General features: G+C 50.2%; 51 non-coding genes and 5 pseudogenes across 51 annotated transcripts; all 56 read right to left on the bottom strand.

The window, feature by feature from the left end:
• Nucleotides 1–188: 188 nt before the first annotated feature.
• On the bottom strand, nt 189–308 carry LOC116408086 (annotated as a pseudogene).
• Nucleotides 309–453: 145 nt separating this feature from the next.
• LOC116408159 lies at nt 454–572 on the bottom strand. Its single transcript, XR_004220793.1, has one exon. It is a non-coding gene; the product is annotated as a 5S ribosomal RNA (ribosomal RNA).
• Nucleotides 573–710: 138 nt separating this feature from the next.
• Nucleotides 711–829, bottom strand: LOC116408152. Its single transcript, XR_004220786.1, has one exon. It is a non-coding gene; the product is annotated as a 5S ribosomal RNA (ribosomal RNA).
• Nucleotides 830–974: 145 nt separating this feature from the next.
• Nucleotides 975–1,093, bottom strand: LOC116408143. Its single transcript, XR_004220776.1, has one exon. It is a non-coding gene; the product is annotated as a 5S ribosomal RNA (ribosomal RNA).
• Nucleotides 1,094–1,238: 145 nt separating this feature from the next.
• Nucleotides 1,239–1,357, bottom strand: LOC116408150. The gene has a single exon (XR_004220784.1). It is a non-coding gene; the product is annotated as a 5S ribosomal RNA (ribosomal RNA).
• Nucleotides 1,358–1,484: 127 nt separating this feature from the next.
• On the bottom strand, nt 1,485–1,603 carry LOC116408160. The gene has a single exon (XR_004220794.1). It is a non-coding gene; the product is annotated as a 5S ribosomal RNA (ribosomal RNA).
• Nucleotides 1,604–1,784: 181 nt separating this feature from the next.
• On the bottom strand, nt 1,785–1,903 carry LOC116408080. The gene has a single exon (XR_004220726.1). It is a non-coding gene; the product is annotated as a 5S ribosomal RNA (ribosomal RNA).
• Nucleotides 1,904–2,048: 145 nt separating this feature from the next.
• Nucleotides 2,049–2,167, bottom strand: LOC116408121. Its single transcript, XR_004220755.1, has one exon. It is a non-coding gene; the product is annotated as a 5S ribosomal RNA (ribosomal RNA).
• Nucleotides 2,168–2,312: 145 nt separating this feature from the next.
• Nucleotides 2,313–2,431, bottom strand: LOC116408144. The gene has a single exon (XR_004220777.1). It is a non-coding gene; the product is annotated as a 5S ribosomal RNA (ribosomal RNA).
• A 145-nt stretch (nt 2,432–2,576) lies between these two features.
• On the bottom strand, nt 2,577–2,695 carry LOC116408148. Its single transcript, XR_004220782.1, has one exon. It is a non-coding gene; the product is annotated as a 5S ribosomal RNA (ribosomal RNA).
• A 145-nt stretch (nt 2,696–2,840) lies between these two features.
• Nucleotides 2,841–2,959, bottom strand: LOC116408149. The gene has a single exon (XR_004220783.1). It is a non-coding gene; the product is annotated as a 5S ribosomal RNA (ribosomal RNA).
• A 145-nt stretch (nt 2,960–3,104) lies between these two features.
• LOC116408083 lies at nt 3,105–3,213 on the bottom strand (annotated as a pseudogene).
• A 138-nt stretch (nt 3,214–3,351) lies between these two features.
• On the bottom strand, nt 3,352–3,470 carry LOC116408153. Its single transcript, XR_004220787.1, has one exon. It is a non-coding gene; the product is annotated as a 5S ribosomal RNA (ribosomal RNA).
• Nucleotides 3,471–3,615: 145 nt separating this feature from the next.
• On the bottom strand, nt 3,616–3,734 carry LOC116408146. Its single transcript, XR_004220779.1, has one exon. It is a non-coding gene; the product is annotated as a 5S ribosomal RNA (ribosomal RNA).
• Nucleotides 3,735–3,879: 145 nt separating this feature from the next.
• LOC116408141 lies at nt 3,880–3,998 on the bottom strand. Its single transcript, XR_004220775.1, has one exon. It is a non-coding gene; the product is annotated as a 5S ribosomal RNA (ribosomal RNA).
• Nucleotides 3,999–4,143: 145 nt separating this feature from the next.
• On the bottom strand, nt 4,144–4,262 carry LOC116408157. Its single transcript, XR_004220791.1, has one exon. It is a non-coding gene; the product is annotated as a 5S ribosomal RNA (ribosomal RNA).
• Nucleotides 4,263–4,407: 145 nt separating this feature from the next.
• On the bottom strand, nt 4,408–4,516 carry LOC116408081 (annotated as a pseudogene).
• Nucleotides 4,517–4,661: 145 nt separating this feature from the next.
• LOC116408154 lies at nt 4,662–4,780 on the bottom strand. Its single transcript, XR_004220788.1, has one exon. It is a non-coding gene; the product is annotated as a 5S ribosomal RNA (ribosomal RNA).
• Nucleotides 4,781–4,925: 145 nt separating this feature from the next.
• On the bottom strand, nt 4,926–5,034 carry LOC116408082 (annotated as a pseudogene).
• A 145-nt stretch (nt 5,035–5,179) lies between these two features.
• Nucleotides 5,180–5,298, bottom strand: LOC116408147. The gene has a single exon (XR_004220781.1). It is a non-coding gene; the product is annotated as a 5S ribosomal RNA (ribosomal RNA).
• Nucleotides 5,299–5,436: 138 nt separating this feature from the next.
• On the bottom strand, nt 5,437–5,555 carry LOC116408155. Its single transcript, XR_004220789.1, has one exon. It is a non-coding gene; the product is annotated as a 5S ribosomal RNA (ribosomal RNA).
• Nucleotides 5,556–5,700: 145 nt separating this feature from the next.
• LOC116408151 lies at nt 5,701–5,819 on the bottom strand. The gene has a single exon (XR_004220785.1). It is a non-coding gene; the product is annotated as a 5S ribosomal RNA (ribosomal RNA).
• Nucleotides 5,820–5,946: 127 nt separating this feature from the next.
• Nucleotides 5,947–6,065, bottom strand: LOC116408161. The gene has a single exon (XR_004220795.1). It is a non-coding gene; the product is annotated as a 5S ribosomal RNA (ribosomal RNA).
• A 181-nt stretch (nt 6,066–6,246) lies between these two features.
• Nucleotides 6,247–6,365, bottom strand: LOC116408084 (annotated as a pseudogene).
• A 145-nt stretch (nt 6,366–6,510) lies between these two features.
• On the bottom strand, nt 6,511–6,629 carry LOC116408079. Its single transcript, XR_004220725.1, has one exon. It is a non-coding gene; the product is annotated as a 5S ribosomal RNA (ribosomal RNA).
• Nucleotides 6,630–6,774: 145 nt separating this feature from the next.
• On the bottom strand, nt 6,775–6,893 carry LOC116408133. The gene has a single exon (XR_004220766.1). It is a non-coding gene; the product is annotated as a 5S ribosomal RNA (ribosomal RNA).
• A 4,766-nt stretch (nt 6,894–11,659) lies between these two features.
• LOC116408140 lies at nt 11,660–11,778 on the bottom strand. Its single transcript, XR_004220774.1, has one exon. It is a non-coding gene; the product is annotated as a 5S ribosomal RNA (ribosomal RNA).
• A 693-nt stretch (nt 11,779–12,471) lies between these two features.
• Nucleotides 12,472–12,590, bottom strand: LOC116408145. The gene has a single exon (XR_004220778.1). It is a non-coding gene; the product is annotated as a 5S ribosomal RNA (ribosomal RNA).
• A 145-nt stretch (nt 12,591–12,735) lies between these two features.
• On the bottom strand, nt 12,736–12,854 carry LOC116408156. Its single transcript, XR_004220790.1, has one exon. It is a non-coding gene; the product is annotated as a 5S ribosomal RNA (ribosomal RNA).
• Nucleotides 12,855–12,999: 145 nt separating this feature from the next.
• LOC116408158 lies at nt 13,000–13,117 on the bottom strand. Its single transcript, XR_004220792.1, has one exon. It is a non-coding gene; the product is annotated as a 5S ribosomal RNA (ribosomal RNA).
• Nucleotides 13,118–13,262: 145 nt separating this feature from the next.
• LOC116408085 lies at nt 13,263–13,381 on the bottom strand. The gene has a single exon (XR_004220727.1). It is a non-coding gene; the product is annotated as a 5S ribosomal RNA (ribosomal RNA).
• A 145-nt stretch (nt 13,382–13,526) lies between these two features.
• LOC116408096 lies at nt 13,527–13,645 on the bottom strand. The gene has a single exon (XR_004220730.1). It is a non-coding gene; the product is annotated as a 5S ribosomal RNA (ribosomal RNA).
• A 145-nt stretch (nt 13,646–13,790) lies between these two features.
• Nucleotides 13,791–13,909, bottom strand: LOC116408107. Its single transcript, XR_004220741.1, has one exon. It is a non-coding gene; the product is annotated as a 5S ribosomal RNA (ribosomal RNA).
• A 145-nt stretch (nt 13,910–14,054) lies between these two features.
• LOC116408114 lies at nt 14,055–14,173 on the bottom strand. The gene has a single exon (XR_004220748.1). It is a non-coding gene; the product is annotated as a 5S ribosomal RNA (ribosomal RNA).
• Nucleotides 14,174–14,318: 145 nt separating this feature from the next.
• On the bottom strand, nt 14,319–14,437 carry LOC116408115. The gene has a single exon (XR_004220749.1). It is a non-coding gene; the product is annotated as a 5S ribosomal RNA (ribosomal RNA).
• A 145-nt stretch (nt 14,438–14,582) lies between these two features.
• Nucleotides 14,583–14,701, bottom strand: LOC116408116. Its single transcript, XR_004220750.1, has one exon. It is a non-coding gene; the product is annotated as a 5S ribosomal RNA (ribosomal RNA).
• Nucleotides 14,702–14,846: 145 nt separating this feature from the next.
• On the bottom strand, nt 14,847–14,965 carry LOC116408117. Its single transcript, XR_004220751.1, has one exon. It is a non-coding gene; the product is annotated as a 5S ribosomal RNA (ribosomal RNA).
• A 145-nt stretch (nt 14,966–15,110) lies between these two features.
• Nucleotides 15,111–15,229, bottom strand: LOC116408118. The gene has a single exon (XR_004220752.1). It is a non-coding gene; the product is annotated as a 5S ribosomal RNA (ribosomal RNA).
• A 145-nt stretch (nt 15,230–15,374) lies between these two features.
• Nucleotides 15,375–15,493, bottom strand: LOC116408119. The gene has a single exon (XR_004220753.1). It is a non-coding gene; the product is annotated as a 5S ribosomal RNA (ribosomal RNA).
• Nucleotides 15,494–15,638: 145 nt separating this feature from the next.
• LOC116408120 lies at nt 15,639–15,757 on the bottom strand. Its single transcript, XR_004220754.1, has one exon. It is a non-coding gene; the product is annotated as a 5S ribosomal RNA (ribosomal RNA).
• A 145-nt stretch (nt 15,758–15,902) lies between these two features.
• Nucleotides 15,903–16,021, bottom strand: LOC116408122. Its single transcript, XR_004220756.1, has one exon. It is a non-coding gene; the product is annotated as a 5S ribosomal RNA (ribosomal RNA).
• A 145-nt stretch (nt 16,022–16,166) lies between these two features.
• Nucleotides 16,167–16,285, bottom strand: LOC116408123. Its single transcript, XR_004220757.1, has one exon. It is a non-coding gene; the product is annotated as a 5S ribosomal RNA (ribosomal RNA).
• A 145-nt stretch (nt 16,286–16,430) lies between these two features.
• On the bottom strand, nt 16,431–16,549 carry LOC116408124. Its single transcript, XR_004220758.1, has one exon. It is a non-coding gene; the product is annotated as a 5S ribosomal RNA (ribosomal RNA).
• Nucleotides 16,550–16,694: 145 nt separating this feature from the next.
• LOC116408125 lies at nt 16,695–16,813 on the bottom strand. The gene has a single exon (XR_004220759.1). It is a non-coding gene; the product is annotated as a 5S ribosomal RNA (ribosomal RNA).
• Nucleotides 16,814–16,958: 145 nt separating this feature from the next.
• On the bottom strand, nt 16,959–17,077 carry LOC116408126. The gene has a single exon (XR_004220760.1). It is a non-coding gene; the product is annotated as a 5S ribosomal RNA (ribosomal RNA).
• Nucleotides 17,078–17,222: 145 nt separating this feature from the next.
• Nucleotides 17,223–17,341, bottom strand: LOC116408127. Its single transcript, XR_004220761.1, has one exon. It is a non-coding gene; the product is annotated as a 5S ribosomal RNA (ribosomal RNA).
• Nucleotides 17,342–17,486: 145 nt separating this feature from the next.
• LOC116408128 lies at nt 17,487–17,605 on the bottom strand. Its single transcript, XR_004220762.1, has one exon. It is a non-coding gene; the product is annotated as a 5S ribosomal RNA (ribosomal RNA).
• A 145-nt stretch (nt 17,606–17,750) lies between these two features.
• Nucleotides 17,751–17,869, bottom strand: LOC116408129. Its single transcript, XR_004220763.1, has one exon. It is a non-coding gene; the product is annotated as a 5S ribosomal RNA (ribosomal RNA).
• A 145-nt stretch (nt 17,870–18,014) lies between these two features.
• Nucleotides 18,015–18,133, bottom strand: LOC116408130. The gene has a single exon (XR_004220764.1). It is a non-coding gene; the product is annotated as a 5S ribosomal RNA (ribosomal RNA).
• A 145-nt stretch (nt 18,134–18,278) lies between these two features.
• On the bottom strand, nt 18,279–18,397 carry LOC116408132. The gene has a single exon (XR_004220765.1). It is a non-coding gene; the product is annotated as a 5S ribosomal RNA (ribosomal RNA).
• A 145-nt stretch (nt 18,398–18,542) lies between these two features.
• Nucleotides 18,543–18,661, bottom strand: LOC116408134. Its single transcript, XR_004220767.1, has one exon. It is a non-coding gene; the product is annotated as a 5S ribosomal RNA (ribosomal RNA).
• A 145-nt stretch (nt 18,662–18,806) lies between these two features.
• On the bottom strand, nt 18,807–18,925 carry LOC116408135. Its single transcript, XR_004220768.1, has one exon. It is a non-coding gene; the product is annotated as a 5S ribosomal RNA (ribosomal RNA).
• Nucleotides 18,926–19,070: 145 nt separating this feature from the next.
• Nucleotides 19,071–19,189, bottom strand: LOC116408136. The gene has a single exon (XR_004220770.1). It is a non-coding gene; the product is annotated as a 5S ribosomal RNA (ribosomal RNA).
• A 145-nt stretch (nt 19,190–19,334) lies between these two features.
• LOC116408137 lies at nt 19,335–19,453 on the bottom strand. Its single transcript, XR_004220771.1, has one exon. It is a non-coding gene; the product is annotated as a 5S ribosomal RNA (ribosomal RNA).
• Nucleotides 19,454–19,598: 145 nt separating this feature from the next.
• On the bottom strand, nt 19,599–19,717 carry LOC116408138. The gene has a single exon (XR_004220772.1). It is a non-coding gene; the product is annotated as a 5S ribosomal RNA (ribosomal RNA).
• A 145-nt stretch (nt 19,718–19,862) lies between these two features.
• On the bottom strand, nt 19,863–19,981 carry LOC116408139. Its single transcript, XR_004220773.1, has one exon. It is a non-coding gene; the product is annotated as a 5S ribosomal RNA (ribosomal RNA).
• Nucleotides 19,982–20,040: the final 59 nt, after the last annotated feature.

Raw genomic sequence — 20,040 nt, forward strand, 5'->3', positions numbered from 1 at the left:
ATACAAAGAAAGCTGTTTTGAATTTCATTAGAGCTTTGAAGTGATTCTTTTTAATAAAAAATTACAAAAAAATATAATAAAGATCGGTTTCTAATGATGCTGTAAAGTAATTTGGTGGTTTACTACTATTTTTACTTTATTACTGAGTTGAAACCCTATGCTAATGCAGAGGCAGCAGAAAGTAGAGGGCGCCACGGATTGCTGGTATTCCCAGGCGGTCTCCCATCCAGATACTAACCAATTCCGTCCCTGCTTAGCTTCCGAGATCAGACGAGATCGGGCGCTTTCAGGGTGGTATGGCCGTAGGCGATGACTAAGCTGACTTTTCGTCCTCTTAAACATCTCCTAGCCGCTTCTACTCGCTCAAAGGCGCGCTCTCGGGCTCTTCTCAGAATCAATGCAGACAAGCATAGAGAAGACTGCCTCCTGCTGGTCAGAATGGCAAAATGCAAAAGCCTACAACACCTGGTATTCCCAGGCGGTCTCCCATCCAGGTACTAACCAATTCCGTCCCTGCTTAGCTTCCGAGATCAGACGAGATCGGGCGCTTTCAGGGTGGTATGGCCGTAGGCGATGACTAAGCTGACTTTTCGTCCTCTTAAACATCTCCTAGCCGCTTCTACTCGCTCAAAGGCGCGCTCTCGGGCTCTTCTCAGAATCAATGCAGAAAAGCATAGAGAAGACTGCCTCCTGCTGGCCAGAATGGCAAAAGCCTACAACACCTGGTATTCCCAGGCGGTCTCCCATCCAGGTACTAACCAAGCACGTCCCTGCTTAGCTTCCGAGATCAGACGAGATCGGGCGCTTTCAGGGTGGTATGGCCGTAGGCGATGACTAAGCTGACTTTTCGTCCTCTTAAACATCTCCTAGCCGCTTCTACTCGCTCAAAGGCGCGCTCTCGGGCTCTTCTCAGAATCAATGCAGAAAAGCATAGAGAAGACTGCCTCCTGCTGGTCAGAATGGCAAAATGCAAAAGCCTACAACACCTGGTATTCCCAGGCGGTCTCCCATCCAGGTACTAACCAAGCCCGTCCCTGCTTAGCTTCCGAGATCAGACGAGATCAGGCGCTTTCAGGGTGGTATGGCCGTAGGCGATGACTAAGCTGACTTTTCGTCCTCTTAAACATCTCCTAGCCGCTTCTACTCGCTCAAAGGCGCGCTCTCGGGCTCTTCTCAGAATCAATGCAGAAAAGCATAGAGAAGACTGCCTCCTGCTGGTCAGAATGGCAAAATGCAAAAGCCTACAACACCTGGTATTCCCAGGCGGTCTCCCATCCAGGTACTAACCAAGCCCGTCCCTGCTTAGCTTCCGAGATTAGACGAGATCGGGCGCTTTCAGGGTGGTATGGCCGTAGGCAATGACTAAGCTGACTTAAACATCTCCTAGCCGATTCTACTCGCTCAAAGGCGCGCTCTCGGGCTCTTCTCAGAATCCACGCAGAAAAGCATTGAGAAGACTGCCTCCTGCTGGCCAGAATGGCAAAAGCCTAAAACACCTGGTATTCCCAAGCGGTCTCCCATCCAGGTACTAACCAAGCCCGTCCCTGCTTAGCTTCCGAGATCAGACGAGACCGGGCGCTTTCAGGGTGGTATGGCCGTAGGCGATGACTAAGCTGACTTTTCGTCCTCTTAAACATATCCTAGCCGCTTCTACCCTATCAAAGGCGCGCTCTCAGGCTTATCCTAGCCGCTTCTACCCTATCAAAGGCGCGCTCTCAGGCTCTTCTCAGAATCCATGCAGAAAAGCATAGAGAAGACTGCCTCCTGCTGGCCAGAATGGCAAAAGCCTACAACACCTGGTATTCCCAGGCGGTCTCCCATCCAGGTACTAACCAAGCCTGTCCCTGCTTAGCTTCCGAGATAAGACGAGATCGGGCGCTTTCAGGGTGGTATGGCCGTAGGCGATGTCTAAGCTGACTTTTCATCCTCTTAAACATCTCCTAGTCGCTTCTACCCGCTCAAATGCGCGCTCTCGGGCTCTTCTCAGAATCCATGCAGAAAAGCATAGAGAAGACTGCCTCCTGCTGGTCAGAATGGCAAAATGCAAAAGCCTACAACACCTGGTATTCCCAGGCGGTCTCCCATCCAGGTACTAACCAAGCCCGTCCCTGCTTAGCTTCCGAGATCAGACGAGATCGGGCGCTTTCAGGGTGGTATGGCCGTAGGCGATGACTAAGCTGACTTTTCGTCCTCTTAAATATCTCCTAGCCGCTTCTACTCGCTCAAAGGCACGCTCTCGGGCTCTTCTCAGAATCAATGCAGAAAAGCATAGAGAAGACTGCCTCCTGCTGGTCAGAATGGCAAAATGCAAAAGCCTACAACACCTGGTATTCCCAGGCGGTCTCCCATCCAGGTACTAACCAAGCCCGTCCCTGCTTAGCTTCCGAGATCAGACGAGATCAGGCGCTTTCAGGGTGGTATGGCCGTAGGCGATGACTAAGCTGACTTTTCGTCCTCTTAAACATCTCCTAGCCGCTTCTACTCGCTCAAAGGCGCGCTCTCGGGCTCTTCTCAGAATCAATGCAGAAAAGCATAGAGAAGACTGCCTCCTGCTGGTCAGAATGGCAAAATGCAAAAGCCTACAACACCTGGTATTCCCAGGCGGTCTCCCATCCAGGTACTAACCAAGCCCGTCCCTGCTTAGTTTCCGAGATCAGACGAGATCGGGCGCTTTCAGGGTGGTATGGCCGTAGGCGATGACTAAGCTGACTTTTCGTCCTCTTAAACATCTCCTAGCCGCTTCTACTCGCTCAAAGGCGCGCTCTCGGGCTCTTCTCAGAATCAATGCAGACAAGCATAGAGAAGACTGCCTCCTGCTGGTCAGAATGGCAAAATGCAAAAGCCTACAACACCTGGTATTCCCAGGCAGTCTCCCATCCAGGTACTAACCAAGCCCGTCCCTGCTTAGCTTCCGAGATCAGACGAGATCGGGCGCTTTCAGGGTGGTATGGCCGCAGGCGATGACTAAGCTGACTTTTCGTCCTCTTAAACATCTCCTAGCCGCTTCTACTCGCTCAAAGGCGCGCTCTCGGGCTCTTCTCAGAATCAATGCAGAACAGCATAGAGAAGACTGCCTCCTTCTGGTCAGAATGGCAAAATGCAAAAGCCTACAACACCTGGTATTCCCAGGCGGTCTCCCATCAAGGTACTAACCAAGCCCGTCCCTGCTTAGCTTCCGAGATCAGGCGCTTTCAGGGTGGTATGGCCGTAGGCGATGACTAAGCTGACTTTTCGTCCTCTTAAACATCTCCTAGCCGCTTCTACTCGCTCAAAGGCGCGCTCTCGGGCTCTTCTCAGAATCAATGCAGAAAAGCATAGAGAAGACTGCCTCCTGCTGGCCAGAATGGCAAAAGCCTACAACACCTGGTATTCCCAGGCGGTCTCCCATCCAGGTACTAACCAAGCACGTCCCTGCTTAGCTTCCGAGATCAGACGAGATCGGGCGCTTTCAGGGTGGTATGGCCGTAGGCGATGACTTAGCTGACTTTTCGTCCTCTTAAACATCTCCTAGCCGCTTCTACTCGCTCAAAGGCGCGCTCTCGGGCTCTTCTCAGAATCAATGCAGAAAAGCATAGAGAAGACTGCCTCCTGCTGGTCAGAATGGCAAAATGCAAAAGCCTACAACACCTGGTATTCCCAGGCGGTCTCCCATCCAGGTACTAACCAAGCCCGTCCCTGCTTAGCTTCCGAGATCAGACGAGATCAGGCGCTTTCAGGGTGGTATGGCCGTAGGCGATGACTAAGCTGACTTTTCATCCTCTTAAACATCTCCTAGCCGCTTCTACTCGCTCAAAGGCGCGCTCTCGGGCTCTTCTCAGAATCAATGCAGAAAAGCATAGAGAAGACTGCCTCCTGCTGGTCAGAATGGCAAAATGCAAAAGCCTACAACACCTGGTATTCCCAGGCGGTCTCCCATCCAGGTACTAACCAAGCCCATCCCTGCTTAGCTTTCGAGATCAGACGAGATCGGGCGCTTTCAGGGTGGTATGGCCGTAGGCGATGACTAAGCTGACTTTTCGTCCTCTTAAACATCTCCTAGCCGCTTCTACTCGCTCAAAGGCGCGCTCTCGGGCTCTTCTCAGAATCAATGCAGAAAAGCATAGAGAAGACCGCCTCCTGCTGGTCAGAATGGCAAAATGCAAAAGCCTACAACACCTGGTATTCCCAGGCGGTCTCCCATCCAGGTACTAACCAAGCCCGTTCCTGCTTAGCTTCCGAGATCAGACGAGATCGGGCGCTTTCAGGGTGGTATGGCAGTAGGCGATGACTAAGCTGACTTTTCGTCCTCTTAAACATCTCCTAGCCGCTTCTACTCGCTCAAAGGCGCGCTCTCGGGCTCTTCTCAGAATCAATGCAGAAAAGCATAGAAAAGACTGCCTCCTGCTGGTCAGAATGGCAAAATGCAAAAGCCTACAACACCTGGTATTCCCAGGCGGTCTCCCATCCAGGTACTAACCAAGCCCGTCCCTGCTTAGCTTCCGAGATCGGGCGCTTTCAGGGTGGTATGGCCGTAGGCGATGACTAAGCTGACTTTTCATCCTCTTAAACATCTCCTAGCCGCTTCTACTCGCTCAAAGGCGCGCTCTCGGGCTCTTCTCAGAATCCATGCAGAAAAGCATACAGAAGACTGCCTCCTTCTGGCCAGAATTGCAAAATGCAAAAGCCTACAACACCTGGTATTCCCAGGCGGTCTCCCATCCAGGTATTAACCAAGCCCGTCCCTGCTTAGCTTCCGAGATCAGACGAGATCAGGCGCTTTCAGGGTGGTATGGCCGTAGGCGATGACTAAGCTGACTATTGGTCCTCCTAAACATCTCCTAGCCACTTCTACCCGCTCAAAGGCGCGCTCTCGGGCTCTTCTCAGAATCAATGCAGAAAAGCATAGAAAAGACTGCCTCCTGCTGGTCAGAATGGCAAAATGCAAAAGCCTACAACACCTGGTATTCCCAGGCGGTCTCCCATCCAGGTACTAACCAAGCCCGTCCCTGCTTAGCTTCCGAGATCGGGCGCTTTCAGGGTGGTATGGCCGTAGGCGATGACTAAGCTGACTTTTCATCCTCTTAAACATCTCCTAGCCGCTTCTACTCGCTCAAAGGCGCGCTCTCGGGCTCTTCTCAGAATCCATGCAGAAAAGCATACAGAAGACTGCCTCCTTCTGGCCAGAATTGCAAAATGCAAAAGCCTACAACACCTGGTATTCCCAGGCGGTCTCCCATCCAGGTATTAACCAAGCCCGTCCCTGCTTAGCTTCCGAGATCAGACGAGATCGGGCGCTTTCAGGGTGGTATGGCCGTAGGCAATGACTAAGCTGACTTTTCGTCCTCTTAAACATATCCTAGCCGCTTCTACAGTATCTAAGGCGCGCTCTCAGGCTCTTCTCAGAATCCATGCAGAAAAGCATAGAGAAGACTGCCTCCTGCTGGCCAGAATGGCAAAAGCCTACAACACCTGGTATTCCCAGGCAGTCACCCATCCAGGTACTAACCAAGCCTGTCCCTGCTTAGCTTCCGAGATCAGACGAGATCGGGCGCTTTCAGGGTGGTATGGCCGTAGGCGATGACTAAGCTGACTTTTCGTCGTCTTAAACATCTCCTAGCCGCTTCTACTCGCTCAAAGGCGCGCTCTCGGGCTCTTCTCAGAATCAATGCAGAAAAGCATAGAAAAGACTGCCTCCTGCTGGTCAGAATGGCAAAATGCAAAAGCCTACAACACCTGGTATTCCCAGGCGGTCTCCCATCCAGGTACTAACCAAGCCCGTCCCTGCTTAGCTTCCGAGATTAGACGAGATCGGGCGCTTTCAGGGTGGTATGGCCGTAGGCAATGACTAAGCTGACTTAAACATCTCCTAGCCGATTCTACTCGCTCAAAGGCGCGCTCTCGGGCTCTTCTCAGAATCCACGCAGAAAAGCATTGAGAAGACTGCCTCCTGCTGGCCAGAATGGCAAAAGCCTAAAACACCTGGTATTCCCAAGCGGTCTCCCATCCAGGTACTAACCAAGCCCGTCCCTGCTTAGCTTCCGAGATCAGACGAGACCGGGCGCTTTCAGGGTGGTATGGCCGTAGGCGATGACTAAGCTGACTTTTCGTCCTCTTAAACATATCCTAGCCGCTTCTACCCTATCAAAGGCGCGCTCTCAGGCTTATCCTAGCCGCTTCTACCCTATCAAAGGCGCGCTCTCAGGCTCTTCTCAGAATCCATGCAGAAAAGCATAGAGAAGACTGCCTCCTGCTGGCCAGAATGGCAAAAGCCTACAACACCTGGTATTCCCAGGCAGTCTCCCATCCAGGTACTAACCAAGCCTGTCCCTGCTTAGCTTCCGAGATAAGACGAGATTGGGCGCTTTCAGGGTGGTATGGCCGTAGGCGATGTCTAAGCTGACTTTTCATCCTCTTAAACATCTCCTAGTCGCTTCTACCCGCTCAAATGCGCGCTCTCGGGCTCTTCTCAGAATCCATGCAGAAAAGCATAGAGAAGACTGCCTCCTGCTGGCCAGAATGGCAAAATGCAAAAGCCTACAACACCTGGTATTCCCAGGCGGTCTCCCATCCAGGTACTAACCAAGCCCGTCCCTGCTTAGCTTCCGAGATCAGATGAGATCGGGCGCTTTCAGGGTGGTATGGCCGTAGGCGATGACTAAGCTGACTTTTCGTCCTCTTAAACATCTCCTAGCCGCTTCTACTTGCTCAAAGGCGCGCTCTCGGGCTCTTCTCAGAATCAATGCAGCAAAGCATAGAGAAGACTGCCTCCTGCTGGTCAGAATGGCAAAATGCAAAAGCCTACAACACCTGGTATTCCCAGGCGGTCTCCCATCCAGGTACTAACCAAGCCCGTCCCTGCTTAGCTTCCGAGATCAGACGAGATCGGGCGCTTTCAGGGTGGTATGGCCGTAGGCAATGACTAAGCTGACTTACATAGTTACATAGTTACATAGTTACATAGGGTTGAAAAAAGACCATTGTCCATCAAGTTCAACCCATCCAAGTAAACCCAGCACACAACCTATACTAACCAATCTATACACTCACATACATAAACTATATATATACAACCAGTAATACTAACTGTAGATATTAGTATCACAATAGCCTTGGATATTCTGCTTCTTCAAAAACTCATCCAGGCCCCTCTTAAAGGCATTAACAGAGTCTGCCATTACCACATCACTAGGAAGGGCATTCCACAGCCTCACTGCCCTCACCGTGAAAAACCACCTACGCTGCTTCAAATGGAAGCTCTGTTCCTCTAATCTATAGGGGTGACCTCTGGTGCGCTGATTGTTTTTATGGGAAAAAAGAACATCCCCCAACTGCCTATAATCCCCTCTAATGTACTTGTACAGAGTAATCATGTCCCCTCGCAAGCGCCTCTTTTCCAGAGAAAACAACCCCAACCTCGACAGTCTAACCTCATAGCTTAAATCTTCCATCCCCTTTACCAGTTTAGTTACACGTCTCTGCACTCTCTCCAGCTCATTAATATCCTTCTTAAGGACTGGAGCCCAAAACTGCACTGCATACTCAAGGTGAGGCCTTACCAGGGACCTATAAAGCGGCAAAAATATGTTCTCATCCCTTGAGTCAATGCCCTTTTTTATACAAGATAGCACTTTATTTGCTGTAGTAGCCACAGAATGACACTGCCTGGAATTAGACAACTTGTGATCTACAAAAACCCCTAGATCCTTCTCCATTAAGGATGCCCCCAACACACTACCATTCAGTAGATAGTTTGCGTTTATATTATTCCTACCAAAGTGCATAACTTTGCACTTGTCAACATTGAACCTCATTTTCCAGTTTGCTGCCCAGTTTTCCAATTTTGTCAAATCGCTCTGCAAAGCGGCAGCATCCTGCATGGAACTTATAGTTTTGCACAATTTAGTGTCATCAGCAAAAATAGAAACAGTACTCTCTATGCCCACCTCCAGGTCATTAATAAACAAGTTAAAAAGCAAAGGACCAAGGACTGACCCCTGCGGTACTCCACTAACCACACTGGCCCAATTAGAAAATGTTCCATTTACCACCACTCTTTGTACTCTATCCTTCAGCCAGTTTTCTATCCAATTACAAATATTATGTTCTAGGCCAATATTCCTCAATTTGATCATTAACCTTCTGTGCGGTACTGTATCAAACGCTTTAGCAAAATCTAAGTAGATGACATCAACTGCCATTCCAGCATCAAGGTTCCTGCTCACCTCCTCATAAAAGGCAACTAAATTAGTCTGGCAAGATCTGTTACGCATAAAACCATGCTGGCACAAACTAATAGTATTGTGAACTGCAATGTATTCAACTATCCTATCCCTTATTACCCCTTCCAGAAGCTTTCCTACTACTGATGTCAGACTAACAGGCCTATAGTTTTCAGGCTGAGAACGAGATCCCTTTTTAAATAACGGCACCACATTAGCAATCCGCCAGTCTCTCGGCACCATGCCAAACCTCAACGAATCCTGAAAAATTATGTGAAGAGGCTTGGCAATCACAGCGCTCAGCTCATTTAATACCCTGGGATGAATCCCATCCGGTCCTGGACCTTTGTTTACCTTTACATGTTCAAGTCTCTTTTGAATTTCCTCCTGAGTGACCCATGCGCCAGTAGCTAAATTACTAGCACTGGGTATATTAAAAGGGAAGCCTTCATTATCTGGCTCCTCAGATGTATAGACAGCTGAAAAATAAGAGTTCAAAATTTCAGCTTTTTCCCCGTTCTCATCAACCAACGTACCTCCCCGTGATAATAAAGTTCCCACCCCTTCTTGCTTCATTTTTTTACTATTCACATAATTAAAAAATAATTTTGGATTCTTTTTACTCCTAGCTGCAATATCCCTTTCCATCTCTATTTTAGCTTGCCTGATAGCTTTTTTGCATGCTTTATTTGCTTCCTTGTACCTGATGAAAGTTTCCGCTGTCCCAGCTAACTTGAATGCTTTAAAAGCACGTTTTTATTACCAACCTCAACCTTAACTCTTTTATTCAGCCATAAGGGTTTTGCTTTGCGATGCCTCTCCTTGCTTACAAGGGGAATATACAGTTGTGTATACCTGCAAAGCAATGTTTTAAAGATGTTCCATTTTCCTTCTGTGTCTAACCCCATGAAAAGCCTTTCCCAGTTGACACATTGCAGAGATGCCCTTAAACTGGCAAAGTCTGCACGTCTAAAATTGAGCGTTTTAGTTACTCCCTTATAGAGCTGTCTCTGTAGCATTATCTCAAAGGAGACCATGTTGTGATCACTGTTCCCCAAATGCTCACCCACACAAATGTTAGAGATAAGTTCAGTATTATTAGATATTACCAGGTCCAAAATAGACTCATTCCGAGTAGGTTCTTGAACCACCTGAAATAAAAAGTTGTCATTTAGCATATTTACAAACCTACTAGCTTTTTCTGACTTAGCCACCCCATTACTCCAGTCAATGTCCGGATAATTAAAGTCCCCCATAATAACAACTTGACCCAATTTTGAAGCCTCCTCCATTTGCAAAAGTAGCTGGGCCTCATCCCCCTCATCTATACGGGGTGGTTTATAGCATACACCAATGATCATTGTCTTTGTGACCTTCAGCCCTACTGAAATTTCTACCCAAAGAGATTCAACGTTTTCATTGGTAATGTCTTTATTACATGGCTTTAAGTCTGACTTTACATAAAGACAAACCCCTCCACCCTTTTTAATCCCTCTGTCCCTCCTAAAAAGCGTATACCCATTTAAATTCACTGCCCAGACGCATTTTTCATCCCACCAGGTCTCAGTGATACCAATTAAGTCATAATTTTCAATACATGCAATAGCCTGCAGCTCCCCTATTTTTCCCGACAAGCTACGCGCATTAGCCAGCATGCAGCGGAGATTACTACTTCTTCCTCTACAGCTTACATTAGCTAAAGGACAGTTAGAGCTAAGGTGAAAATTAGTCTGTTTCCCTTGTAACAATGGAAGCTCCTTATCTGATAAACTATATGCCCCCCTCACTCCTCCCCCACAACCCTTTACTGGTCCCACTGCCCCATCTACACTAGCTCTCCCATAAGAATCTAGCTTACCAACCCCCCCCTTGTCTAGTTTAAACACTCCTCCAGCCTCTTAACCATTCTCTCCCCTAGCACAGTAGACCCCCTTCCATTGAGGTGCAATCCGTCAGGGCTGTATAGATTGTACCCCAAAGAAAAGTCAGCCCAGTGCTCTAGGAACCCAAACCCTTCCTTCCTACACCAAGACTTTAGCCACGCATTTAGCTCCCTAAGCTCCCGCTGTCTCCCTAAACTAGCACGCGGCACCGGCAAAATTTCCGGAAAAAATGACATTGGAGGACCTTTGCTTAATTTTAGAGCCTAGATCCCTGAACTCACTCTTTAAGGTCCCCCACCTACCGTTCATTTTGTCGTTAGTACCGATATGTACCAAGACAGCCGGGTCATGCCCAGCCCCTCCCAATAATGTGTCGACCCGATCAACCACATGCCGAACCCTGGCACCAGGAAGACAGCAAACTGTCCGGTTGAAGCGATCCGCTCGACAGATTACCCTGTCCACTTTCCTAATGATTGAATCCCCTATAACCACCATCTGTTTAGGCCTAGCTCTGCTCTCCTCCCCACCACTACTAGAGAAACTGGTCTCCCGGCTGTTAGAGAGATCAGCCTCATCTAGAACCGCCAGTCCAGAGTTCACACTCCCATCTTCTTCACACAATCTGGCAAATCTGTTGGGATGCGCAAACCCTGGAGCAGCCTCCCTTTTTCTTTTCCCCACACTCGATTTTCTAACTGTCACCCAGCTTACTGCCCTATCATCCTTTCCTTGCTCCCCTCCCCCCATACTATCTGACCCCGCTAGTTCTTGTTCAGTTAGCAAGAGACTTCTTTCAAGATTGTCAATAGAACGCAGTGTTGCAACTTGTTCCTCTAGTGCTCTAACGCGAGCCTCTAAAGTGGCAACTCGCTCACATCCACAACAGAGGTATGCACTTTGGAACTGTTGTTCCACAACTGCATACATGCGGCAGGCTGTGCACTGTGTCATACCTTCAATGTTGCTGCCACTCATTCTCCCAGTTACAGAAACAGTTAAACAAAAATTGGTGAAAAAAGGCTATTAAATAAACAAAAAAATTTTTTTTTTTTTTTACCTTGTTTTAACTCCCTTAGTTTGTAACTCCTGTGATTATAACTCCACTTATAGAGCCCCCACTTAAAGAGCAATCACTTATAGAACACCTACCACCAGAGCAAGCTCCACTAGAGTGCCAGTGGTTCTATTTATACAGTCTGTTAAGGTCAACTAATCAAACCCCACCCCCTCAAACTGAGGGTAATTACAAAGGAATGTAACTCTGGCAAACCTGCTGTAAGCCTTATAGTTAACCAAACTTTGTAAATTGGCACCAAAAAGAGCAAATACTTTTGAAAAAATTTAAACCCAACAGTTAGAAAACACAGTGATTCTGAATAAAGTTAATAAAAAATACTTATCCCTTTTTTTGTTGAATTGAAAAAGCATTTGATTCAGTCAGCCACCAGCCTGTTAGTAAAGACTTAAACATCTCCTAGCCGCTTCTACTCGCTCAAAGGCGCGCTCTCGGGCTCTTCTCAGAATCCATGCAGAAAAGCATTGAGAAGACTGCCTCCTGCTGGCCAGAATGGCAAAAGCCTACAACACCTGGTATTCCCAAGCGGTCTCCCATCCAGGTACTAACCAAGCCCGTCCCTGCTTAGCTTCCGAGATCAGACGAGATCGGGCGCTTTCAGGGCGGTATGGCCGTAGGCGATGACTAAGCTGACTTTTCGTCCTCTTAAACATATCCTAGCCGCTTCTACCCTATCAAAGGCGCGCTCTCAGGCTCTTCTCAGAATCCATGCAGAAAAGCATAGAGAAGACTGCCTCCTGCTGGTCAGAATGGCAAAATGCAAATGCAGATCGGGCGCTTTCAGGGTGGTATGGCCGTAGGCGATGACTAAGCTGACTTTTCGTCCTCTTAAACATCTCCTAGCCGCTTCTACTCGCTCAAAGGCGCGCTCTCGGGCTCTTCTCAGAATCAATGCAGAAAAGCATAGAGAAGACTGCCTCCTGCTGGTCAGAATGGCAAAATGCAAATGCAGATCGGGCGCTTTCAGGGTGGTATGGCCGTAGGCGATGACTAAGCTGACTTTTCGTCCTCTTAAACATCTCCTAGCCGCTTCTACTCGCTCAAAGGCGCGCTCTCGGGCTCTTCTCAGAATCAATGCAGAAAAGCATAGAGAAGACTGCCTCCTGCTGGTCAGAATGGCAAAATGCAAATGCAGATCGGCGATTTCAGGGTGGTATGGCCGTAGGCGATGACTAAGCTGACTTTTCGTCCTCTTAAACATCTCCTAGCCGCTTCTACTCGCTCAAAGGCGCGCTCTCGGGCTCTTCTCAGAATCAATGCAGAAAAGCATAGAGAAGACTGCCTCCTGCTGGTCAGAATGGCAAAATGCAAAAGCCTACAACACCTGGTATTCCCAGGCGGTCTCCCATCCAGGTACTAACCAAGCCCGTCCCTGCTTAGCTTCCGAGATCAGACGAGATCGGGCGCTTTCAGGGTGGTATGGCCGTAGGCGATGACTAAGCTGACTTTTCGTCCTCTTAAACATCTCCTAGCCGCTTCTACTCGCTCAAAGGCGCGCTCTCGGGCTCTTCTCAGAATCAATGCAGAAAAGCATAGAGAAGACTGCCTCCTGCTGGTCAGAATGGCAAAATGCAAAAGCCTACAACACCTGGTATTCCCAGGCGGTCTCCCATCCAGGTACTAACCAAGCCCGTCCCTGCTTAGCTTCCGAGATCAGACGAGATCGGGCGCTTTCAGGGTGGTATGGCCGTAGGCGATGACTAAGCTGACTTTTCGTCCTCTTAAACATCTCCTAGCCGCTTCTACTCGCTCAAAGGCGCGCTCTCGGGCTCTTCTCAGAATCAATGCAGAAAAGCATAGAGAAGACTGCCTCCTGCTGGTCAGAATGGCAAAATGCAAAAGCCTACAACACCTGGTATTCCCAGGCGGTCTCCCATCCAGGTACTAACCAAGCCCGTCCCTGCTTAGCTTCCGAGATCAGACGAGATCGGCGCTTTCAGGGTGGTATGGCCGTAGGCGATGACTAAGCTGACTTTTCGTCCTCTTAAACATCTCCTAGCCGCTTCTACTCGCTCAAAGGCGCGCTCTCGGGCTCTTCTCAGAATCAATGCAGAAAAGCATAGAGAAGACTGCCTCCTGCTGGTCAGAATGGCAAAATGCAAAAGCCTACAACACCTGGTATTCCCAGGCGGTCTCCCATCCAGGTACTAACCAAGCCCGTCCCTGCTTAGCTTCCGAGATCAGACGAGATCGGGCGCTTTCAGGGTGGTATGGCCGTAGGCGATGACTAAGCTGACTTTTCGTCCTCTTAAACATCTCCTAGCCGCTTCTACTCGCTCAAAGGCGCGCTCTCGGGCTCTTCTCAGAATCAATGCAGAAAAGCATAGAGAAGACTGCCTCCTGCTGGTCAGAATGGCAAAATGCAAAAGCCTACAACACCTGGTATTCCCAGGCGGTCTCCCATCCAGGTACTAACCAAGCCCGTCCCTGCTTAGCTTCCGAGATCAGACGAGATCGGGCGCTTTCAGGGTGGTATGGCCGTAGGCGATGACTAAGCTGACTTTTCGTCCTCTTAAACATCTCCTAGCCGCTTCTACTCGCTCAAAGGCGCGCTCTCGGGCTCTTCTCAGAATCAATGCAGAAAAGCATAGAGAAGACTGCCTCCTGCTGGTCAGAATGGCAAAATGCAAAAGCCTACAACACCTGGTATTCCCAGGCGGTCTCCCATCCAGGTACTAACCAAGCCCGTCCCTGCTTAGCTTCCGAGATCAGACGAGATCGGGCGCTTTCAGGGTGGTATGGCCGTAGGCGATGACTAAGCTGACTTTTCGTCCTCTTAAACATCTCCTAGCCGCTTCTACTCGCTCAAAGGCGCGCTCTCGGGCTCTTCTCAGAATCAATGCAGAAAAGCATAGAGAAGACTGCCTCCTGCTGGTCAGAATGGCAAAATGCAAAAGCCTACAACACCTGGTATTCCCAGGCGGTCTCCCATCCAGGTACTAACCAAGCCCGTCCCTGCTTAGCTTCCGAGATCAGACGAGATCGGGCGCTTTCAGGGTGGTATGGCCGTAGGCGATGACTAAGCTGACTTTTCGTCCTCTTAAACATCTCCTAGCCGCTTCTACTCGCTCAAAGGCGCGCTCTCGGGCTCTTCTCAGAATCAATGCAGAAAAGCATAGAGAAGACTGCCTCCTGCTGGTCAGAATGGCAAAATGCAAAAGCCTACAACACCTGGTATTCCCAGGCGGTCTCCCATCCAGGTACTAACCAAGCCCGTCCCTGCTTAGCTTCCGAGATCAGACGAGATCGGGCGCTTTCAGGGTGGTATGGCCGTAGGCGATGACTAAGCTGACTTTTCGTCCTCTTAAACATCTCCTAGCCGCTTCTACTCGCTCAAAGGCGCGCTCTCGGGCTCTTCTCAGAATCAATGCAGAAAAGCATAGAGAAGACTGCCTCCTGCTGGTCAGAATGGCAAAATGCAAAAGCCTACAACACCTGGTATTCCCAGGCGGTCTCCCATCCAGGTACTAACCAAGCCCGTCCCTGCTTAGCTTCCGAGATCAGACGAGATCGGGCGCTTTCAGGGTGGTATGGCCGTAGGCGATGACTAAGCTGACTTTTCGTCCTCTTAAACATCTCCTAGCCGCTTCTACTCGCTCAAAGGCGCGCTCTCGGGCTCTTCTCAGAATCAATGCAGAAAAGCATAGAGAAGACTGCCTCCTGCTGGTCAGAATGGCAAAATGCAAAAGCCTACAACACCTGGTATTCCCAGGCGGTCTCCCATCCAGGTACTAACCAAGCCCGTCCCTGCTTAGCTTCCGAGATCAGACGAGATCGGGCGCTTTCAGGGTGGTATGGCCGTAGGCGATGACTAAGCTGACTTTTCGTCCTCTTAAACATCTCCTAGCCGCTTCTACTCGCTCAAAGGCGCGCTCTCGGGCTCTTCTCAGAATCAATGCAGAAAAGCATAGAGAAGACTGCCTCCTGCTGGTCAGAATGGCAAAATGCAAAAGCCTACAACACCTGGTATTCCCAGGCGGTCTCCCATCCAGGTACTAACCAAGCCCGTCCCTGCTTAGCTTCCGAGATCAGACGAGATCGGGCGCTTTCAGGGTGGTATGGCCGTAGGCGATGACTAAGCTGACTTTTCGTCCTCTTAAACATCTCCTAGCCGCTTCTACTCGCTCAAAGGCGCGCTCTCGGGCTCTTCTCAGAATCAATGCAGAAAAGCATAGAGAAGACTGCCTCCTGCTGGTCAGAATGGCAAAATGCAAAAGCCTACAACACCTGGTATTCCCAGGCGGTCTCCCATCCAGGTACTAACCAAGCCCGTCCCTGCTTAGCTTCCGAGATCAGACGAGATCGGGCGCTTTCAGGGTGGTATGGCCGTAGGCGATGACTAAGCTGACTTTTCGTCCTCTTAAACATCTCCTAGCCGCTTCTACTCGCTCAAAGGCGCGCTCTCGGGCTCTTCTCAGAATCAATGCAGAAAAGCATAGAGAAGACTGCCTCCTGCTGGTCAGAATGGCAAAATGCAAAAGCCTACAACACCTGGTATTCCCAGGCGGTCTCCCATCCAGGTACTAACCAAGCCCGTCCCTGCTTAGCTTCCGAGATCAGACGAGATCGGGCGCTTTCAGGGTGGTATGGCCGTAGGCGATGACTAAGCTGACTTTTCGTCCTCTTAAACATCTCCTAGCCGCTTCTACTCGCTCAAAGGCGCGCTCTCGGGCTCTTCTCAGAATCAATGCAGAAAAGCATAGAGAAGACTGCCTCCTGCTGGTCAGAATGGCAAAATGCAAAAGCCTACAACACCTGGTATTCCCAGGCGGTCTCCCATCCAGGTACTAACCAAGCCCGTCCCTGCTTAGCTTCCGAGATCAGACGAGATCGGGCGCTTTCAGGGTGGTATGGCCGTAGGCGATGACTAAGCTGACTTTTCGTCCTCTTAAACATCTCCTAGCCGCTTCTACTCGCTCAAAGGCGCGCTCTCGGGCTCTTCTCAGAATCAATGCAGAAAAGCATAGAGAAGACTGCCTCCTGCTGGTCAGAATGGCAAAATGCAAAAGCCTACAACACCTGGTATTCCCAGGCGGTCTCCCATCCAGGTACTAACCAAGCCCGTCCCTGCTTAGCTTCCGAGATCAGACGAGATCGGGCGCTTTCAGGGTGGTATGGCCGTAGGCGATGACTAAGCTGACTTTTCGTCCTCTTAAACATCTCCTAGCCGCTTCTACTCGCTCAAAGGCGCGCTCTCGGGCTCTTCTCAGAATCAATGCAGAAAAGCATAGAGAAGACTGCCTCCTGCTGGTCAGAATGGCAAAATGCAAAAGCCTACAACACCTGGTATTCCCAGGCGGTCTCCCATCCAGGTACTAACCAAGCCCGTCCCTGCTTAGCTTCCGAGATCAGACGAGATCGGGCGCTTTCAGGGTGGTATGGCCGTAGGCGATGACTAAGCTGACTTTTCGTCCTCTTAAACATCTCCTAGCCGCTTCTACTCGCTCAAAGGCGCGCTCTCGGGCTCTTCTCAGAATCAATGCAGAAAAGCATAGAGAAGACTGCCTCCTGCTGGTCAGAATGGCAAAATGCAAAAGCCTACAACACCTGGTATTCCCAGGCGGTCTCCCATCCAGGTACTAACCAAGCCCGTCCCTGCTTAGCTTCCGAGATCAGACGAGATCGGGCGCTTTCAGGGTGGTATGGCCGTAGGCGATGACTAAGCTGACTTTTCGTCCTCTTAAACATCTCCTAGCCGCTTCTACTCGCTCAAAGGCGCGCTCTCGGGCTCTTCTCAGAATCAATGCAGAAAAGCATAGAGAAGACTGCCTCCTGCTGGTCAGAATGGCAAAATGCAAAAGCCTACAACACCTGGTATTCCCAGGCGGTCTCCCATCCAGGTACTAACCAAGCCCGTCCCTGCTTAGCTTCCGAGATCAGACGAGATCGGGCGCTTTCAGGGTGGTATGGCCGTAGGCGATGACTAAGCTGACTTTTCGTCCTCTTAAACATCTCCTAGCCGCTTCTACTCGCTCAAAGGCGCGCTCTCGGGCTCTTCTCAGAATCAATGCAGAAAAGCATAGAGAAGACTGCCTCCTGCTGGTCAGAATGGCAAAATGCAAAAGCCTACAACACCTGGTATTCCCAGGCGGTCTCCCATCCAGGTACTAACCAAGCCCGTCCCTGCTTAGCTTCCGAGATCAGACGAGATCGGGCGCTTTCAGGGTGGTATGGCCGTAGGCGATGACTAAGCTGACTTTTCGTCCTCTTAAACATCTCCTAGCCGCTTCTACTCGCTCAAAGGCGCGCTCTCGGGCTCTTCTCAGAATCAATGCAGAAAAGCATAGAGAAGACTGCCTCCTGCTGGTCAGAATGGCAAAATGCAAAAGCCTACAACACCTGGTATTCCCAGGCGGTCTCCCATCCAGGTACTAACCAAGCCCGTCCCTGCTTAGCTTCCGAGATCAGACGAGATCGGGCGCTTTCAGGGTGGTATGGCCGTAGGCGATGACTAAGCTGACTTTTCGTCCTCTTAAACATCTCCTAGCCGCTTCTACTCGCTCAAAGGCGCGCTCTCGGGCTCTTCTCAGAATCAATGCAGAAAAGCATAGAGAAGACTGCCTCCTGCTGGTCAGAATGGCAAAATGCAAAAGCCTACAACACCTGGTATTCCCAGGCGGTCTCCCATCCAGGTACTAACCAAGCCCGTCCCTGCTTAGCTTCCGAGATCAGACGAGATCGGGCGCTTTCAGGGTGGTATGGCCGTAGGCGATGACTAAGCTGACTTTTCGTCCTCTTAAACATCTCCTAGCCGCTTCTACTCGCTCAAAGGCGCGCTCTCGGGCTCTTCTCAGAATCAATGCAGAAAAGCATAGAGAAGACTGCCTCCTGCTGGTCAGAATGGCAAAATGCAAAAGCCTACAACACCTGGTATTCCCAGGCGGTCTCCCATCCAGGTACTAACCAAGCCCGTCCCTGCTTAGCTTCCGAGATCAGACGAGATCGGGCGCTTTCAGGGTGGTATGGCCGTAGGCGATGACTAAGCTGACTTTTCGTCCTCTTAAACATCTCCTAGCCGCTTCTACTCGCTCAAAGGCGCGCTCTCGGGCTCTTCTCAGAATCAATGCAGAAAAGCATAGAGAAGACTGCCTCCTGCTGGTCAGAATGGCAAAATGCAAAAGCCTACAACACCTGGTATTCCCAGGCGGTCTCCCATCCAGGTACTAACCAAGCCCGTCCCTGCTTAGCTTCCGAGATCAGACGAGATCGGGCGCTTTCAGGGTGGTATGGCCGTAGGCGATGACTAAGCTGACTTTTCGTCCTCTTAAACATCTCCTAGCCGCTTCTACTCGCTCAAAGGCGCGCTCTCGGGCTCTTCTCAGAATCAATGCAGAAAAGCATAGAGAAGACTGCCTCCTGCTGGTCAGAATGGCAAAATGCAAAAGCCTACAACACCTGGTATTCCCAGGCGGTCTCCCATCCAGGTACTAACCAAGCCCGTCCCTGCTTAGCTTCCGAGATCAGACGAGATCGGGCGCTTTCAGGGTGGTATGGCCGTAGGCGATGACTAAGCTGACTTTTCGTCCTCTTAAACATCTCCTAGCCGCTTCTACTCGCTCAAAGGCGCGCTCTCGGGCTCTTCTCAGAATCAATGCAGAAAAGCATAGAGAAGACTGCCTCCTGCTGGTCAGAATGGCAAAATGCAAAAGCCTACAACACCTGGTATTCCCAGGCGGTCTCCCATCCAGGTACTAACCAAGCCCGTCCCTGCTTAGCTTCCGAGATCAGACGAGATCGGGCGCTTTCAGGGTGGTATGGCCGTAGGCGATGACTAAGCTGACTTTTCGTCCTCTTAAACATCTCCTAGCCGCTTCTACTCGCTCAAAGGCGCGCTCTCGGGCTCTTCTCAGAATCAATGCAGAAAAGCATAGAGAAGACTGCCTCCTGCTGGTCAGAATGGCAAAATGCAAAAGCCTACAACACCTGGTATTCCCAGGCGGTCTCCCATCCAGGTACTAACCAAGCCCGTCCCTGCTTAGCTTCCGAGATCAGACGAGATCGGGCGCTTTCAGGGTGGTATGGCCGTAGGCGATGACTAAGCTGACTTTTCGTCCTCTTAAACATCTCCTAGCCGCTTCTACTCGCTCAAAGGCGCGCTCTCGGGCTCTTCTCAGAATCAATGCAGAAAAGCATAGAGAAGACTGCCTCCTGCTGGTCAGAATGGCAAAATGCAAAAGCCTACAACACCTGGTATTCCCAGGCGGTCTCCCATCCAGGTACTAACCAAGCCCGTCCCTGCTTAGCTTCCGAGATCAGACGAGATCGGGCGCTTTCAGGGTGGTATGGCCGTAGGCGATGACTAAGCTGACTTTTCGTCCTCTTAAACATCTCCTAGCCGCTTCTACTCGCTCAAAGGCGCGCTCTCGGGCTCTTCTCAGAATCAATGCAGAAAAGCATAGAGAAGACTGCCTCCTGCTGGTCAGAATGGCAAAATGCAAAAGCCTACAACACCTGGTATTCCCAGGCGGTCTCCCATCCAGGTACTAACCAAGCCCGTCCCTGCTTAGCTTCCGAGATCAGACGAGATCGGGCGCTTTCAGGGTGGTATGGCCGTAGGCGATGACTAAGCTGACTTTTCGTCCTCTTAAACATCTCCTAGCCGCTTCTACTCGCTCAAAGGCGCGCTCTCGGGCTCTTCTCAGAATCAATGCAGAAAAGCATAGAGAAGACTGCCTCCTGCTGGTCAGAATGGCAAAATGCAAAAGCCTACAACACCTGGTATTCCCAGGCGGTCTCCCATCCAGGTACTAACCAAGCCCGTCCCTGCTTAGCTTCCGAGATCAGACGAGATCGGGCGCTTTCAGGGTGGTATGGCCGTAGGCGATGACTAAGCTGACTTTTCGTCCTCTTAAACATCTCCTAGCCGCTTCTACTCGCTCAA

The sequence above is a fragment of the Xenopus tropicalis genome, chromosome 10 (assembly GCF_000004195.4).
Source record: "Xenopus tropicalis strain Nigerian chromosome 10, UCB_Xtro_10.0, whole genome shotgun sequence".
Taxonomy (NCBI): Eukaryota; Metazoa; Chordata; class Amphibia; order Anura; family Pipidae; genus Xenopus; species Xenopus tropicalis.